Raw genomic sequence first — 16,717 nt, 5'->3', positions numbered from 1 at the left:
AAAAGCTGCCGCTGCCTGCTTAATCCTGTTCTGGACCTCACTATCAACAGTGTTGTCACTAGAAAGAATGCTCCCCAGGTATTTGAAGGATGGAACGACTGCTATTTGTTCTCCAGAAACAGTGAAGACAGGAGATGTAGATGGCTTGTTGGAGCTCCATTGGCAGACTACTTCCGTCTTGCTGGTGTTGACGGTCAGTCCCATCCTGCCGTACGCTCTCACCGCAGCACCAAGAACAGACTGGAGGTCTTGTGGGCTGTGAGATACAAGAACACAGTCATCTGCGTACTGCAACTCAACAATTCTCTCCCTTTGCAGTTTGGTGGTAGCCTGAAGCCTCCTGATATTAAAGAGGTTGCCATCTCGACGAAAGTCCACTGTCACACCGCTCCTGTCCTCAATCTCCTTGTGGAGAAGCTTGGTAACACATAGCAAGAAGATGTTGAAAAGCACTGGTGCTAGTACACACCCCTGCCTTACTCCTGTATGTACGGGGAAGGGGGCAGACTCTTGACCTCCTATGGTCACTCGAGCAGTCTTCCATCATGAAACTGACGGAGGATGTTAACAAACTTAATGGGACAGCCACACCTGAGGAGGACTTCCCATAAAAGTTCCCTCTGAACCGTGTCGAAGGCTTTGGAGAGGTCGACAAAGGCCATGAAAAGGTCCTGGTGTTGTTCCCTACATTTTTCCTGCAGCTGTCTAGCTGTGAAAATCATGTCCACTGTGCTCCTACTCTTTCTAAACCCGCACTGTGATTCAGGCAGAATCGACTCAGTGATGTTATTAATCAGCCTCTGGAGCATCACTTTTGCCAGAACTTTACCGGCAACAGCAAGGAGTGAAATGCCCCTACTGTTGCCACAGACAGCCTTGTCACCCTTGTTCTTGTAGATAGTGACTACATTGGCGTCTCTCCATTGTTGTGTGTGTGTGTATATATATATATATATATACACACACACACATATATGTATGTGTGTAAATATGTATATACAAACCTCATTTTCACATGAGTTGGGAAATTGTACTAGATGTAAATATAAACGGAATACAATGATTTGCAAATCATTTTCAATCCATATTTAGGTGAATATGCTACAAAGACAACATATTTGATGTTCAAACTGATAAACATTTTTTTTTTGCCGATAATCATTAGCTTTAGAATTTGATGCCAGCAACACGTGACAAAGAAGTTGGGAAAGGTGGCAATAAATACTGATAAAGTTGAGGAATGATCATCAAATACTTATTTGGAACATCCCACAGGTGTGCAGGCTAATTGGTGGTTGCCATGTTTGGGTATAAAAACTGTTTCCCAAAAAATGCTCAGTCTTTCACAAGAAAGGATGGGGCGAGGTACACCGCTTTGTCCACAACTGCGTGACCAAATAGTCAAACAATTTATGAACAACGTTTCTCAAAGTGCAATTGCAAGAAATTTAGGGATTTCAACATCTACGGTCCACAATATCATCAAAAGGTTCAGAGAATCTGGAGAAATCACTACACGTAGGCGGCATGGCCGGAAACCAACATTGAATGACCGTGACCTTCGATCCCTCAGACGGCACTGTATCAAAAGCCAACATCAATCTCTAAAGGATATCACCACATGGGCTTAGTAACACTTCAGAAAACCCATCCATCCATCCGTTTCCTACCGCTTATTCCCTTTGGGGTGGCGGGGGGCGCTGGTGCCTATCTCAGTTACAATCGGGCAGAAGCCGGGGTACACACTGGACAAGTCGCCATCTCATCGCAGGGCCAACACTGATAGACAGACAACATTCACACTCACATTCACACACTCGGGCGAATTTAGTGTTGCCAATCAACCTATCCCCAGGTGCATGTTTTTGGAAGTGGGAAGAAGCCGGAGTACCCGGAGGGAACCCACGCAGTCACGGGGAGAACATGCAATCTCCACACAGAAAGATCCCGAGCCCAAGATTGAACCCAGGACTACTCAGGACCTTCGTATTGTGAGGCAGACGCACTAACCCCTCTTCCACCGTGAAGCCCACTTCAGAAAACCACTGTCACTAAATACAGTTGGTTGCTACATCTGTAAGTGAAAGTTAAAGCTCTATTATGCAAAGCGAAAGCCATTGATCGAAAACATCCAGAAACGCCACCGGTTTCTCTTGGCCCGAGATCATCTAAGATGGATTAATGCAAAGTGGAAAAAAGTTCTGTGGTCTGACAAGTCCACATTTCAAATTGTTTTTGGAAATATTCAACATCGTGTCATCCGAACCAAAGAGGAAGCGAGCCATCCAGACCGTTATCGACGCAAAGTTCAAAAGCCAGCATCTGTGATGGTATGGGGGTGCATTAGTGCCCAAGGCATGGGTAACTTACACATCTGTGAAGGCACTATTAATGCTGAAAGGTACGTACAGGTTTTGGAACAACATATGCTGCCATCTAAGCGCCGTCTTTTTCATGGACGCCCCTGCTTATTTCAGCAAGACAATGCCAAGGCACATTCAGCACGTGTTACAACAGCGTGGCTTCGTAAAAAAAGAGTGCGGGTACTTTCCTGGCCCGCCTGCAGTCCAGACCTGTCTCCCATCGAAGATGTGTGGTGCATAATGAAGCGTAAAATACGACAGCAGAGACCCCGGACTGTTGAACGACTGAAGCTCTATATAAAACAAGAATGAGAAAGAATTCCACTTTCAAAGCTTCAACAATTAGTTTCCTCAGTTCCCAAACGTTTATTGAGTGTTGTTAAAAGAAAAGGTGATGTAACACAGCGGTGAACATGCCCTTTCCCAACTACTTTGGCACGTGTTGCAGCCATGAAATTCTAAGTTAATTATTATTTGGAAAAATAAATAAATAACGTGTATGTATATATCTTGTCTTTGTAGCATATTCAATTGAATATGGGTTGAAAAGGATTTGCGAATCATTGTATTCTGTTTTTATTTACATCTAACACAATTTCACAACTCATATGGAAACTGGGTTTGTATATATATATATATATATATATATATATATATATATATATATGAAGCAATCAAAAAGATGGATCAGGAAGGTCTGAAGCAACTTGGCTGCGAGTTTGTCATATGGGTGGAATTTGGGAGAGAAAAATCCATACGATCAGAACTGTCTTAACCTTTATTCTGGACCAGTCTGCCCGGAGACTACACACTTCCTCACTAAGGACCTACTTTTACGAAGTGATGGCCATAGTTAACAGTAGACCCATTACCCTACACCTTCTCAATGAACTTACTGGACCTCAGCCACTCACCCCCAACCTCCTCTTCACCATGAAGTTGTCAATAATAGCCCCACCACCAGGAGATGTTGTGAATACCTATGCAAGAGATGGCGTAGAGTGAAATATAGTGCTGTTTTTATTAGCACACACAAATTGGCACAATCAACCACGGCCGCAGTTTAGCTTTGTGTGTCAGCCTTCAATAATGAAAACAGGCGTTTAGGAAATATAGGGAAAATAGGCCAAACGCAATAATTGAGGGCACATCTTAAAATGTATAATTAATCCTTAATTAAGAAAAAATATTGCTGTGGCCCGGCTGCACCAAATAATAATATAAATCCATTTAATAAAGTCAAAATAAAAATAAGGCAACAAGAGAAGTATCCCACAGTTCTCTTTTGTAAAGTAAATTTGTACAATCGATATCGGCTTCAACGTCGACCAAATAATTTGCCCCAGAAGCTGGACAAGAAAATTAAAATTAAAAAAAGATAAAATATTTATTCGATTACTGGATTGATCAATTGGGATATTTGATAGCTGCAGCTCTAATATGCAGTGATGTATAGTATAGTATGGGGTGTCCAAACTGAACACATTGATTACATAAGCAGAGCAATTGAGCAAATCTCATTAATATATCTCTGAAATTAATTCATTAATACAAATTTTCCAATTTAGAGAGAAATTGAACACTCTCCATAGTTAAAAAACAACAACATGTAATTCATTATATGTGATAAATTATATTAAATGTGTTTAGTTATTGGTATATACAAATAATATATGCATTTTTAGATTTGAAGTTTTTATTTTAATAATTACAATAAAAATATTTTTCAATTTAATAAACTGCTGTAAAGTACATGTTTGTTTCATACTTATAACTGTATACATTCATTGAATTTTTACAATTTAATTAGTTTATTTGAATGATGTAATGTATTATAATTCAAATACATTCAGCTCTGAGTACATGTTTATAATATTATATTTTGTATGTATTAATTTGTATTCCTTAAATAATTTAATAAATAATTTAATAGGTAATAGTATGCAAGTATTTAATGTAGTATTGATTATCTAACTAAATTAAACTCTGTATTTCACCTGTTTGTTATTTTTTTGGATGTAGTAATTTATTCCTAAAATCATTTGGCTGTAAATATTATTCAAATATCTACATATTGTAGTATTACCTTAATTGAATTAGGTTATGTATAATACATGTTTATGTATGATATTTTGTGTGTATTCATTTGTATTCCTAAATCATTGAATAGTAAATGCTATCGAAATACGTAATGTAATATTAATTATTTAATCCAGTCAATATTAAATGTGTACGTTATATTTTGTATGAATGTATTAATTAATTGTATTGTACATGTTATTTAAATATTCAGGTAATGTAATATTGTCCTAATGAAATCAAGCTCTGTATATAAAGTCTTTATTATTATATTTTATTTGCATTCCTTTCAGTCTTTCAATCATTTAATAGTAAATATTATTACAACGTGTATGTAATGTACTATTTAAATAAATACAAATCAATATATATCCAAAATTGTTGGTTTCAAGTTTAGTGAATATATATATTTGTTTTAGCATGTAAAACAAACAATAAGCATAGCGATAATTTCCTTATGTTTTTTTTTGAAGACTGATGACACAATCGTTCTTAAATATCACAATTGGCCACAAGATGGCAGCACTTATTGCTGATTGCTCTTCAGCGATAAGATTTCATTTCCAATCATGTCGTTTACCTTCTTATAAGAATAAAAACACATCAATAAAAAAACATATACAAAACAAATAACCATCTTTTGAATACAAATGTATCAAATAATTTAATTAACCAATACATATTCGTTTTATTTATTCGGGGTCTTTTTGTGTCCCTCCATGTTGAAGTGTGTTTGTCCACTTAAAATATCTACTTTCCTTTTCTTTTCGATATTTATTGCACCATTGAATGAATTGTGTTCAACAATTACATGTAAATATATGAATAATTATATGACAGTGGTACCGTACGTTCTCAAGCAAAAATATTGCAAATCCAGTTAATTTGTTCCAAAACATATAAGCACAAAACACATTTATAAATAGATTGTTTTCTGCATGTGAAAATATCTAAAATTCAAATAAATGAAGAATAAAATATACAATTGAACACTTAACATACATTTTTCTTTTAGTAAGATAGGGGCGGACGTGAATCATAGAAAAAAGTGGGTCATATGAAAACTAAGGTACCACCACATTTTGTTGATATTGTTACTAGGGGTGTCCCAAGACGATATTAATATCCGTTTTGATACCAGCAAAAAAAGAAACAAAAGTAGTATCAAATTATATCAGCTTGCATGTGAATTCTCCGATACAAGCAGGGCTGCAGCTTGTTTACTTCATTTAAATGTCCACCAATAAACACACAATGTTGGTCGTTTCTTTTTTCTTGTTTAGTCAAGTCATGTTCAAAAGTTAAACTTGGTAGGATAAAGGCTACTGGTAGCTAGCAGATACACAACAGCTAAGCACACAATAGCACACAAGCTAGACATACATAATAAAAATACTTGCCACCCCCCTCCGGATTTTCCGGGAGACCCCCGAAATTCAGCGCCTCTCGCGTAAATCTCCCGGGAAAAATTTTCCCCTGAAAATCTCCCGAAATTCAGTCGGAGCTGGAGGCCACGCCCCGTCAAGCTCCATGAGAACAGACTCAGCAATGTTGTGACCCTCTTAAACAGGACAATACTGCCACCTACTGTACATAGAATAGAATAGAATGTACTTTATTGATCCCTGGGGGATATTCAGCAACACAGTTCGCTCACAATAAACAATGATAATAATAAATAATATAAGATATATAATATATTATATATACAATATATAATATATGAATTATATAAATATATTCTACATATATTCTACATTTAAGTGCAGTCAAGGAACATATGCATTAGGGAGTCAGAAGCCCACAGTAAAGAGAGGTAACTTCATCACGTCACCTGGTTATTGACTCCAACCCAATATATTACACCGTCGACGAGCAAAATGAAGAAATACGCTTGCAAGTTCCAAAACGAATGGAAACAAGAATTTCAGTTTATCCAAGAGAGTTTGAAGGGGAAGGTGTATGTTGCCTGTAAATTTTGTAGTGTCAGGCTTGCCCCTGACAGTTTGTCAATGTTTTTGGTTTTTTCCTCTGCATTTGTCTGTTTCCTCTGTGTTTAGTATCTCCTGTCTTTAGTTCCTGTCTAATGCTCTTATTTTGTCAGCTTCCTGTCTTGTTCCCTGAGTGCTGTGTTCCTCCTCAGCTGCGGCTGATAGGCACCTGGCCACACCCGTTGCCAATCAGCCTGCTCCTATTTGTACCTGCCTTGTCTTGTGTCATTTGCTGGATCATTGTATTGCAATTTGTATTGTCGTTGCCACATATCACTCTTGTCGTGCTACCTGTCGTGTCGTTTGTTACAGCTACTACCTGTCATGCTACATTTTGTCCTGGTCGTCGTAGCGGTAAGCTGTTTCTGTTAGCATTAGTTAGTTCCAGTGTTTCTGTTTGCTATCAGTGGATAGCAAACAGAAAACCAGAAAACAAGAAAAGCCAGAAAACAAAAAGGAACTTTAGCATGGAAGGTAGTGAGCTTCCATGCTAAAGTTCCTTTTTGTTTTCTGCCTTCCAGTGCTAGCTCCCTTAGTTTGTTATTCTGCCCACGTGCGTGCTTTTTGTTTGTTCTTGTTTAGTTTTAATTAAATCATGTTTTCCTATTCTATGCCTGCCTCCGTCTCTGCATCTTGGGGTTCATCAACAAATAACTGTGACATGTAGAACAGACTTCTCCATTGAACACGGTGAACGGATATACTCAGCCATGAACGGTCAGTGAAGCACAAAGCGTCCGCAGCGCAGTATCGTTCACAACCCAGTATTATGGCCTACCTCGCAAAATGGAGACCCGATGGTGTAACTTATGCTGAGACAAAGATGGCTATGCTGATAGCTGGAAGCAACATCCCGCTCTCATTTGCGGATGTCTACAACAAATCCGTAAAGGTTATGTTCCCGGATTCGGAGATCGCTCGCCGATACACAAATGGCAGAACAAAGGTTACTCAAACAGTGAAAGGTAGGTGTTGTTGTTTTTTTAAAGTAACCAGCAAGCACAGTACAGTTAGTGGAAGAACTGTGTTTTTATTACTGTGTATTTGATAGGTGCTGTCGGAAATTCAACTATTTATTTTATTTATATATACAATAAAATAAATATATATAGCTAGAATTCACTGAAAGTAAAGTATTTCATACATGTATATATACATATATATATATATATATATATATATATATATATATATTTATACTGTATATATATATATATATATATATATACTGTATATATATATATATATATATATATATATATATATTTATACTGTATATATATATATATATATATATATATATATATATATATATATATATATATATATATGAATTAATCGTGTTGGTGAATTATACTACTCCCCTCTTAACCACGCCCCCCGCCCCAACCACGCCCCCCAGCTCCCAAAATCAGAGGTCTCAAGGTTGGCAAGTATGGTAATAAGTGTAAATAATTGAAGGATATGGCAGTCTGAAACAGCACATTTTTTATCATAAACAAGTGTCAAATAATTATAGTTGAATATTACTTACACACTCAAGGCAGAAACGCATTGGAAAGTATCCAGTAAGAAACGTGTCCGCATTATTCAACTTACTGCATCATGAGCTTAACTTTGTTAATTATTATGACCACAATCACCACTTCTTTTCCATTTAAAGACATCGTACGTCCATTCCAGGCAGTTAATAACAAATAGGTTAGTGTTGTCATACCTACTATTTTTCACTGACGCATATTACTTGATCAAACCTTTTCTAACATGCCAGACTACAAACTTATAAAAGTACGTATGATCCCTGTCGGGTCAATACTGGTATCGGCCAATATGCAAGGCTCCAACATTGGTATGGTATTGGAAGGTAAACACTACTCATCCTGTTACCCTAACACATGGGTGGGCAACCCAAAATGTTGAAAGAGCTATATTGGGCCAAAAATACAAAAATAAATCTGTCTGGGGCCACCAGAATTATAAAAGCCTTATTACATACAGATAGTGTGTCATGAGATATAAATTGAATTAAGAGGACTTAAAGGAAACTAAATGAGCTCAAATATAGCTACAAATGAGGCATAATGATGCACTATGTACATATAGCTAGCCTAAATCGCATGTTAGCATCGATTAGCTTACAGTCATGCAGGGACCAAATATGTCTGATAAGCACTCCACACAAGTCAATAACGTCAACAAAACTCACCTTTGTGCATTCACGCACAACGTTAAAAGTTTGGTGGACAAAATGAGACAGAAAAAGAAGTGGCATAAAACACGTCGTGGAAAGTCGGAGAAAGTTCTACATGTAAACAAACTACGGTGAGGTCAAGGACCGCCAAAATTAGTAGGACAAAACGGCGCTCGCAAATACTCGAATCAGTGAAACATATTTAATATAACAGCGTGCTTTATAACAATTAGGGAGGTTGGCGTTGTGTTTGTCCTCCTGCAGAAACCATATTAAAACAAACAAAAAAAAATTTCCCCCCTCATTTTTTTCCATTTTTCACACATTTTTGAAAAAACTCCAGAGAGCCAGTAGGGATGCGCTAGAGCCGCAGGTTCCCGACCCCTGCCCGAACACAATGTGGACTATAACACAAGTCACATGGTCCACCGGGAGTTGTAATGTGCTTTGTGTTAATATGTTACTAGCATATATGCTATGTGTTTCGAATATTTTGTAAGTGAATGCTTAAAAACTCCTGTTATTTTCAGTCAAAAAGTTGCATGGGTACACCCCAAATGATTAAAAAAAATATGATTGTTAAGGCCAAAATAATTATGAAAAATTGCAAATAAAACGTGTCGCTGTATGTATAATATGTATAAATATTAGGGCTGTCAATCTTTGGGTGTCCCACGATTTGATTCAATATCGATTCTTGGGCGTCACGATTCGATAATATATCGATTTTTTTCGATTCGATTCAAAAACGATATTTTTCCGATTCAAAATGATTCTGTATTCATTCAATACATAGGATTTCAGCAGGATCTACACCAGTCTGCTGACATGCTAGCAGAGTAGTAGATTTAAAAAAAAAAAAAACTTTTATAATTGTAAAGGACAATGTTTTATCAACTGATTGCAATAATGTACATTTGTTTTAACTATTAAACGACCCAAAAATATGACTTATTTTATCTTTGTGAAAACATTGGACACAGTGTGTTGTCAAGCTTATGAGATGCGATGCAAGTGTAAACCACTGTGACACTATTGTTCTTTTTTATTATTTTTATAAATGTCTAATGATAATGTCAATGAGGGATTTTTAATCACTGCTATTCTGAAATTATAATTAATATTGATACTGTTGATAATGTTGATAATATTCATTTTTGTTTCATTACTTTTGGTTTGTTCTGTGTCGTGTTTGTGTTTCCTCTCAATTGCTCTGTTTATTGCAGTTCTGAGTGTTGCTGGGTCAGGTTTGGTTTTGGAATTGGATTGGATTGTTATGGTATTGCTGTGTAGTGGTTTGTTGGAATGATTAAAAAAAACAAAAACGATTTTTTAAAAATGAGAATCGATTCTGAATCGCACAACGTAAACGATTCGATTTGTATTCAAATCGATTTTTTCCCACATCCCTAATAAATATATTAATATAAATATATTTATATATATATATATTTTTTTATCCACTGCAGCTGTGTTGGCAGTCGTAAATGTTTGCTGGTGTTGTCTTTTGATTGCTGACTGTAAAACAATTCTGTTGACAATTTAGTATTTAGGTCAGCGTGGACCCCTTAGGGTCTAACAAACCACTTTGTCCCACAGTCCTCATGATTGACACGTTTTCTTACAACAAATGAAGCTCAGCTCCTCTGCTGGGGACTTCTCCGTGAGTAATCCATCCATCCATTTTCTATACGTTCAGAAATACATAACAACTATTTAGCTTGATACATTTGTTTTTATCACTGATATCAACATGACAGGACCGTATCGCCTCTGCTGCACAAAAACACATCAAGTTCTTTAAAAATAAAAATTGCATTAACATAAGTCACATCAATTTATTACTAGTTATTTTTGTTTGAATTTGAGCATCAGTAGTTGCCACACGACAGCAAAGTGATAATCAGCAGGCCGGCAAAAGAAAAGGAAAAAAAACCAAAACAAAACAGAATTACCTCTAAGAACATAATTCCTGTCTTAGACAGTTGGCATCTGTTGGCCTTTCCTGGTGATATGTGGGATCCAAGGTTGGGTCAGAGTGACGTCAGGACCAGGAGGAGGGGAAGCAGCTTCAGGGCCCAGGGAGGATTATGGGGTAGCGATGGAGGCGGGTTTAAGATGACCTGGATGTTACATGCGTAAAGTGCTTTTCTTGTGTGCTGGACTTCTGCCTTGGACAGCAAGTTCAGGTCACACTGACTATTAGATTTTCACTCCTATAGCCAACTCTGCTCATTCTCCTAGCTGTAAATGTGTAAAACCAATGATCCAGGAAACCCAAATGGACAAAAAAATGTACATTTTTTTTATAACCGTGGCCCATTAGGACAGTGTTTTTCAACCTTTTCTGAGCCAAGGCACATTTTTTTCATTGAAAAAATTCCCAAGGCAGACCACCAGCAGAAAACATAAAAAAATGAAACTCAGCATCCGAAATTCACAATAAAAAGTCGTTTTCGCAATTGTTGCATGTGAATTCAAACCATAACCGCACATGCATCACTATAGCTCTTGTCTCAAAGTAGGTGTACTGTCACCACCTGTCACATCACGCCCTGACTTATTTTGAAGTTTTTGGTGTTTTCCTGTGAGTAGTGTTTTAGTTCTTGTCTTGCACCCCTATTTTTGGTGGCTTTTCCTGTTTTATTGTTATTTTCCTGTAGCAGTTTCATGTATTCCTTGAACGCCGCTTTGTTTTAGCAATCAAGACTATTTCAGTTGTACGGACGCTATCCGTCTTTGTGGGGACATTGTTGATTGTCATTTAATGTTCGGATGTATTTTGTGGACGCCGTCTGCTCCACACGCTGTAAGTCTTTGCTGTCGTCCAGCAATCTGCTTTTGTTTACTTTGCAGCTAGTTCAGTTTTAGTTTAATTTTGCATAGCCATCCTTAAGCCTCCACGGCTTTTCTTAGTGGCACTCGCCTATTGTTCATTTTTGGTTTAAGCATTAAATACCTTTTTACCTGCACACTGCCTCCCGCTGTCGTCTGCATATTGTGATCACGACAAACATTTACAAAGCAATTGGCTCCCTGCTGTCACCTACTGATATGGTAGAGTATTACACGGTTACTCTACAGAGCTCTAGACAGTGCAGACACTCAACAACGACACATTATTTGCGGATTATATTTACTGGTTTGCAAAAAACATTTTAACCCAATTAGGTGAAATTACATAATCTCCCACGACACACCAGACTGTATTTCACGGCACAGTGGTTGAAAAACACTGCATTAGGATATTGATCTTTACTCTGTTTTTCAATTTTGCACTGCTGTTAGTACTGGTATTTATGAACTTATTTTTACCATGTTATTTATTGTTTGTCTTATATTATAACGGCACCTACCCACCTGTAATGTTGTCATGCGCTCATTTTTGATGATAATAAAGCATTTTATTATTAAGATTTTTATTATGTATGAATAAAATGATTTTTATCAATGTTTTAAGTGTTCCTTGTAACCTCAAAAGCACAGCATTTTACTGCGAGGATTGTTCTCCCAAGATGCAGCAAGAACTCCGGAGGCAAGGTGCAGGTAAGGAAATGCTTTATTCCTCATAAATCATACAGGATAATAAGTAAACAAAAAAGTGTGCCGATTGCACGGGAAGTTATGGCAAAGGTAACGGAAAAGCTTGGCATAGAAAACACGAGCAAAGAAGCAAGGAATCGTCAAACGTAACTGTTGCTTAAAGCAAACAAGGAAGCCAGACTGAGTGTGGCGAAAAGCAGGGAATAAATAGCTCTCTGATTGGTGCCCAGAAGCAGGTGAGCGTCCCTATCACTAATCAGAACTTAAACAGACTGGGAAACAGAAAACTTGCACTAGGCAGAAAAGGCAAAACAAAAAGAGCTAGCATGGGAGCTAGAAAATACTAAAGGCTTAGCGCGGAGGCTCACGAGTCCAGATATAGAAAAAACCGAGTCGTCACTTGTGAAACACAAACTGTATGTAACACAAACTACGAGGAGAGGACGAGTGAACGGAAAAGGCAGGCTTAAGTACAGAACGTGATTACCAACAGGTGTGAGTCAAAAACAAGGAGCAGGTGGAACAAATATGAAACCATGGTAACGGAACAAACAAGGAAGAGCAAATCTAGGGATCGGAAGAGTCCAAAATCAAACAGAAAACACAAAAGGACTCACAAACCAAAATAACATGATCCGGGCGGCGGATCATAACAATTTATATTTGCATGTCTCATGACACATTATCTGTAAGTAATATTGGCTGCATTTCTGATAGTTGTTTGTGTGCCATGTTGTTCCAGACCACAGCAAACATTGCTCAGCTTGCAAAGATTGTAATAAATCCATTAGAAGAAGACAACTTGTCTTAAATTTGGACACACACAACTATACCTCTGGCATTTCTAAGCCAGTCATTTCTCACTGTCTGAGAAGTCTCCATTTTACTCATGTTTTTGAGTGTTGTAAAAATGTGTAGAATAAATATTACATTTCAACATCTCTGTCAACAAATTTTTGTGTCAGCCTATGACACATAGTCATTTTGATAGTAGGCTAATAAAGCTGATATAGACACTTACATAATGTGTTGTCTTCATTATAACACATAAGACTTTTAAAGTAATTTTGATAGTAGGCTATAACATAAGACTTTTAAAGTCATTTTGATAGTAGGTTAATATACACACTTACATCATGTTTTGTCTTCATTATAACACATAAGACTTTTAAAGTAATTTTGATAGTAGGCTAATATAGCTGATATGGACACTTAACTCATGTGTTGTCTTCATTATAACACTTTTATTACACTTTTAAAGTCATTTTGATAGTAGGCTAATGTAGCTGATATAGACCCTTACATCATTTGTTGCCTTCATTATAACACTTACATGGTTTAAGGCTTTACATTTTTTGTAGCTCCAGACAAATTTTTTTTTGTAGTTTCGGTCCAATATGGCTCTTTCAACATTTTTGGTTTCCGACCCCTGCTCTAGTTGATGTTTTGCTGCTGTCTGATCTCCCTCCCCCACAAGCCTTATTGCAGCGTAACAGCTAATGTTTCTCACAAGGTGACTTCTAGCTCCTGCCAGGCTTTGTGTCAAGCGCATGCTTAAGATGCCCCGGGGCCAGTCGTCAGCACAGAGGCCAGATGGGTGCGCCGCTCTCTACCTGCCACCCGGTGCCGGTCCCCTGACACCTCCCAACCCCCCCACCGCCACCCGCTTTTCCTCGCCATCTGTGCCAACCTGCCCCAAACTGTCAACAGTTCAAGAGCGGGCTGCGGCATTAGGGCCCGTTTGGTGACAACTGACAGCCCAGCTGTGCTAATGTCGACATGGTGAGATGGCGACGTCAACAACAGCGAGGCTACCATCTGTTTCACGCAGCTTTGCTATGGTGACACTGCTTAACCAGGTGTGTGACGATACCCATTTATCACTTAGGGACTGTGAGTGTTTGTTATTATCAATCTGTTAAAAGACATGTTAAGTACTTAAAGTGTGTATTAGCACGTCTACACTTAAGATAAAGTTGTGAGTATCAGTACTGAAAGTAACAGCAGTGAGGGTTTTTTTTGCACATATTGTGACGATCGGTCACTTCTTTTCTGTTTTGTTTCGTTGTTTTTGTATTCACTTCCTATTAGTGCTCTTATTTTGGTTTCCACTTCCTGCTTGTTCCGTTGAGCACTGTTTTTGATCACACACCTGCTGTTGATTGGCAGCTGGTCCACACCTGCTGCCGATAAACATGTATGCTATTTATGATTTGCCTCGAGCACTCCTCATTGCTCGATGATAACACACTCTGTTTGGAACGTTTGTTTCGCAAGACAGCTTCATTTGAGATTAAAAATTCATCTTACCATCTTTTCGCTCTCCTGGTTCTTGCATCTTGGGGTGACATAACGGCAGCCATGCGAGTTCCTCTCAGTATCATCAAGCCAGACTATTACCTCGCGAGAACCCCTGTCGGCAATGCATAGCCGACGTTCTGGACCGCACAATTCTTGAAAAACTTAAAGACCAGGTTTGTGCGGTCCCAGCCCACTGCAGGCTCGGACCTTCTCCTTCCGCCTTGACCGCCGGTTCCAGCTCCCTGACCAGCTCGGCCGCCACCGCCTTCTTCCTTGCCGCCTGCTGGAGCTGTGCATCCTGTCGCAGCTCCACGACGCCAAGTGCCGCCAGTGGCAGCTCAACGATGCCAAGTGCCGCCAGTCACAGCTCCACGTCTTACGCCGGTCGCGGTCCCACGGCGACCAACACTGGCTGAGCGCCCAGCACCCGTTCCTGCTCCTGTAAGGCTTGCCACTGACAGTTTGTTTGTGTTTTAGTTTTTCCTCCTGTGTGTTTAGTATTTCATGTCCTTAGTTCCTGTCAGCACTCTTATTTTGGTTCAGCTTCCTGTTTGTCTCTCTGAGTGCTTATTTTCACCTCAGCTGCGGCTGATTGGCACCTGGCCAAACCTGGTGTCAACCAGCCCGCTCCTATTTGTACCTGCTTTGTTTTCCAGTCAGTGCTGGATTATTGTCATGCCGATGTCACTCTTGTCGTTGCTACCTGTCGTGTTGTGTCATGTTGTAACTTGTCTTGTCTATGCAGCGTTGCGGGAAGCTATGTTTAATTGCGGTTTTTAGCTTACTGCCTTTTTTTTCCCTTTGTTTTTATATTATGTACGACTTCTGTTTCCTGCTCAATTCTTGATAGCTTCCATGCTAAGTTCCTTTTTGTTTTCTAGCTTCCATGCTAGCTCCCTTAGTTTGTTATGCGCCTCGTCCACGCTTTGTGTTAGTACCCTTTTTTTTGTTCTTGTTCTATTATTTAAATTAAATCACGTTTTCCTGCAAAATGTCTCCCTCCTTCTCTGCATCTTGGGGTTCGTCAACAACTAACTCTGACAGCTCCAAGGCAGCTTCTAGTGGCTGCACCACGGCTACTCACCCTTCCAGCACCCGCTCGTCCTGCCAGTCCGGCGAAGGATCCAGTGGAGCCCACCCTGATGTCCTTCCTGGCCTCCTGCTGGGATTCTGCGAGGGACGTGTTGTTTTCCCTCCTCCTGGCCCCCTTCCGCGCATCCCTGGTTTTCGCACCGGGGGACACCAGCAGACAGGAACTCGTTCGCCCAGTGGTAGACGGCGTCTGGTATCCGCGTAGTGGAGGGGGGGCTACTACCCGCAGCGGTGCTGCCAAGCACACGCCGCTGTCATCCCCGCCATCGTCTCCTCCCACAGAGACATCATTGTCTCTGGCGGGCTTTCGCACGGCGCCGCCATCTCCCTCATCACCGGTGGGATTCTACATGACACCTTCCAGGTCGGCAGCGAATCCACCCACGATATCATCTCTGGCGGTCTTTCGCAGGGCGCCGCCATCTTCATTGTCGTCATCATGGTCGACGGCTCCTCCCATGGCACTGTCATCATCATTGTCGACGTCGACTGCGCGAACTCCTCCTCGTCCGCCAAAACGGCGATGTTATGGATTTCCTCCGCGCTGTCGGCAGCGATTTGCAGAACCTGCGTGTGGAACTTTGCTGGTGCTCAGGTACCACGTGCTTCCGCCTCCTTGTCGGCCAAAAAGGTGGCCGTACCGTGGTTGCCCACCTCGCCAGTTGCAGCGGCGTTCAACGCGTCGTCGCCACCTGACTCTCCCTCGCTTATTGCTGGGACACTTGGCCTGGTGACCCTCCGCCAAGTCCTCCCTCCGCCCTCCCTTAAATTTTGGACTTTTTTTTCCGTTATCATTTCCAGGGAACATCTGGAAACTGTTCCTTGGGGGGAGGGGGGTCCTGTGATGATCGGTCACTTCTTTTCTGTTTTGTTTCTTTGTTTGTTTTTGTATTCACTTCCTATCAGTGCTCTTTGATGGTTTCCACTTCCTGCTTGTTCCATTGAGCACTGTTTTTGTTCACACACCTGCTGTTGATTGGCAGCTGGTCCACACCTGCTGCCGATCAACATGTATGCTATTTATGCCTTGTCTCGAGCACTCCTCAGTGCTCGATGATAACACACTCTGTTTGGAACGTTTGTTTTGCAAGACTGCTTCATTTGAGATAAAAAAAAATAATCCTACCATCCCTTCGCTCTCCTGGTTCTTGCATCAT

This window comes from Nerophis ophidion, linkage group LG04 (genome assembly GCF_033978795.1).
Source record: "Nerophis ophidion isolate RoL-2023_Sa linkage group LG04, RoL_Noph_v1.0, whole genome shotgun sequence".
Classification (NCBI taxonomy): domain Eukaryota; kingdom Metazoa; phylum Chordata; class Actinopteri; order Syngnathiformes; family Syngnathidae; genus Nerophis; species Nerophis ophidion.
The sequence above is the reverse complement of the archived record's forward strand: the minus strand, read 5'-3'. Positions refer to the sequence as shown.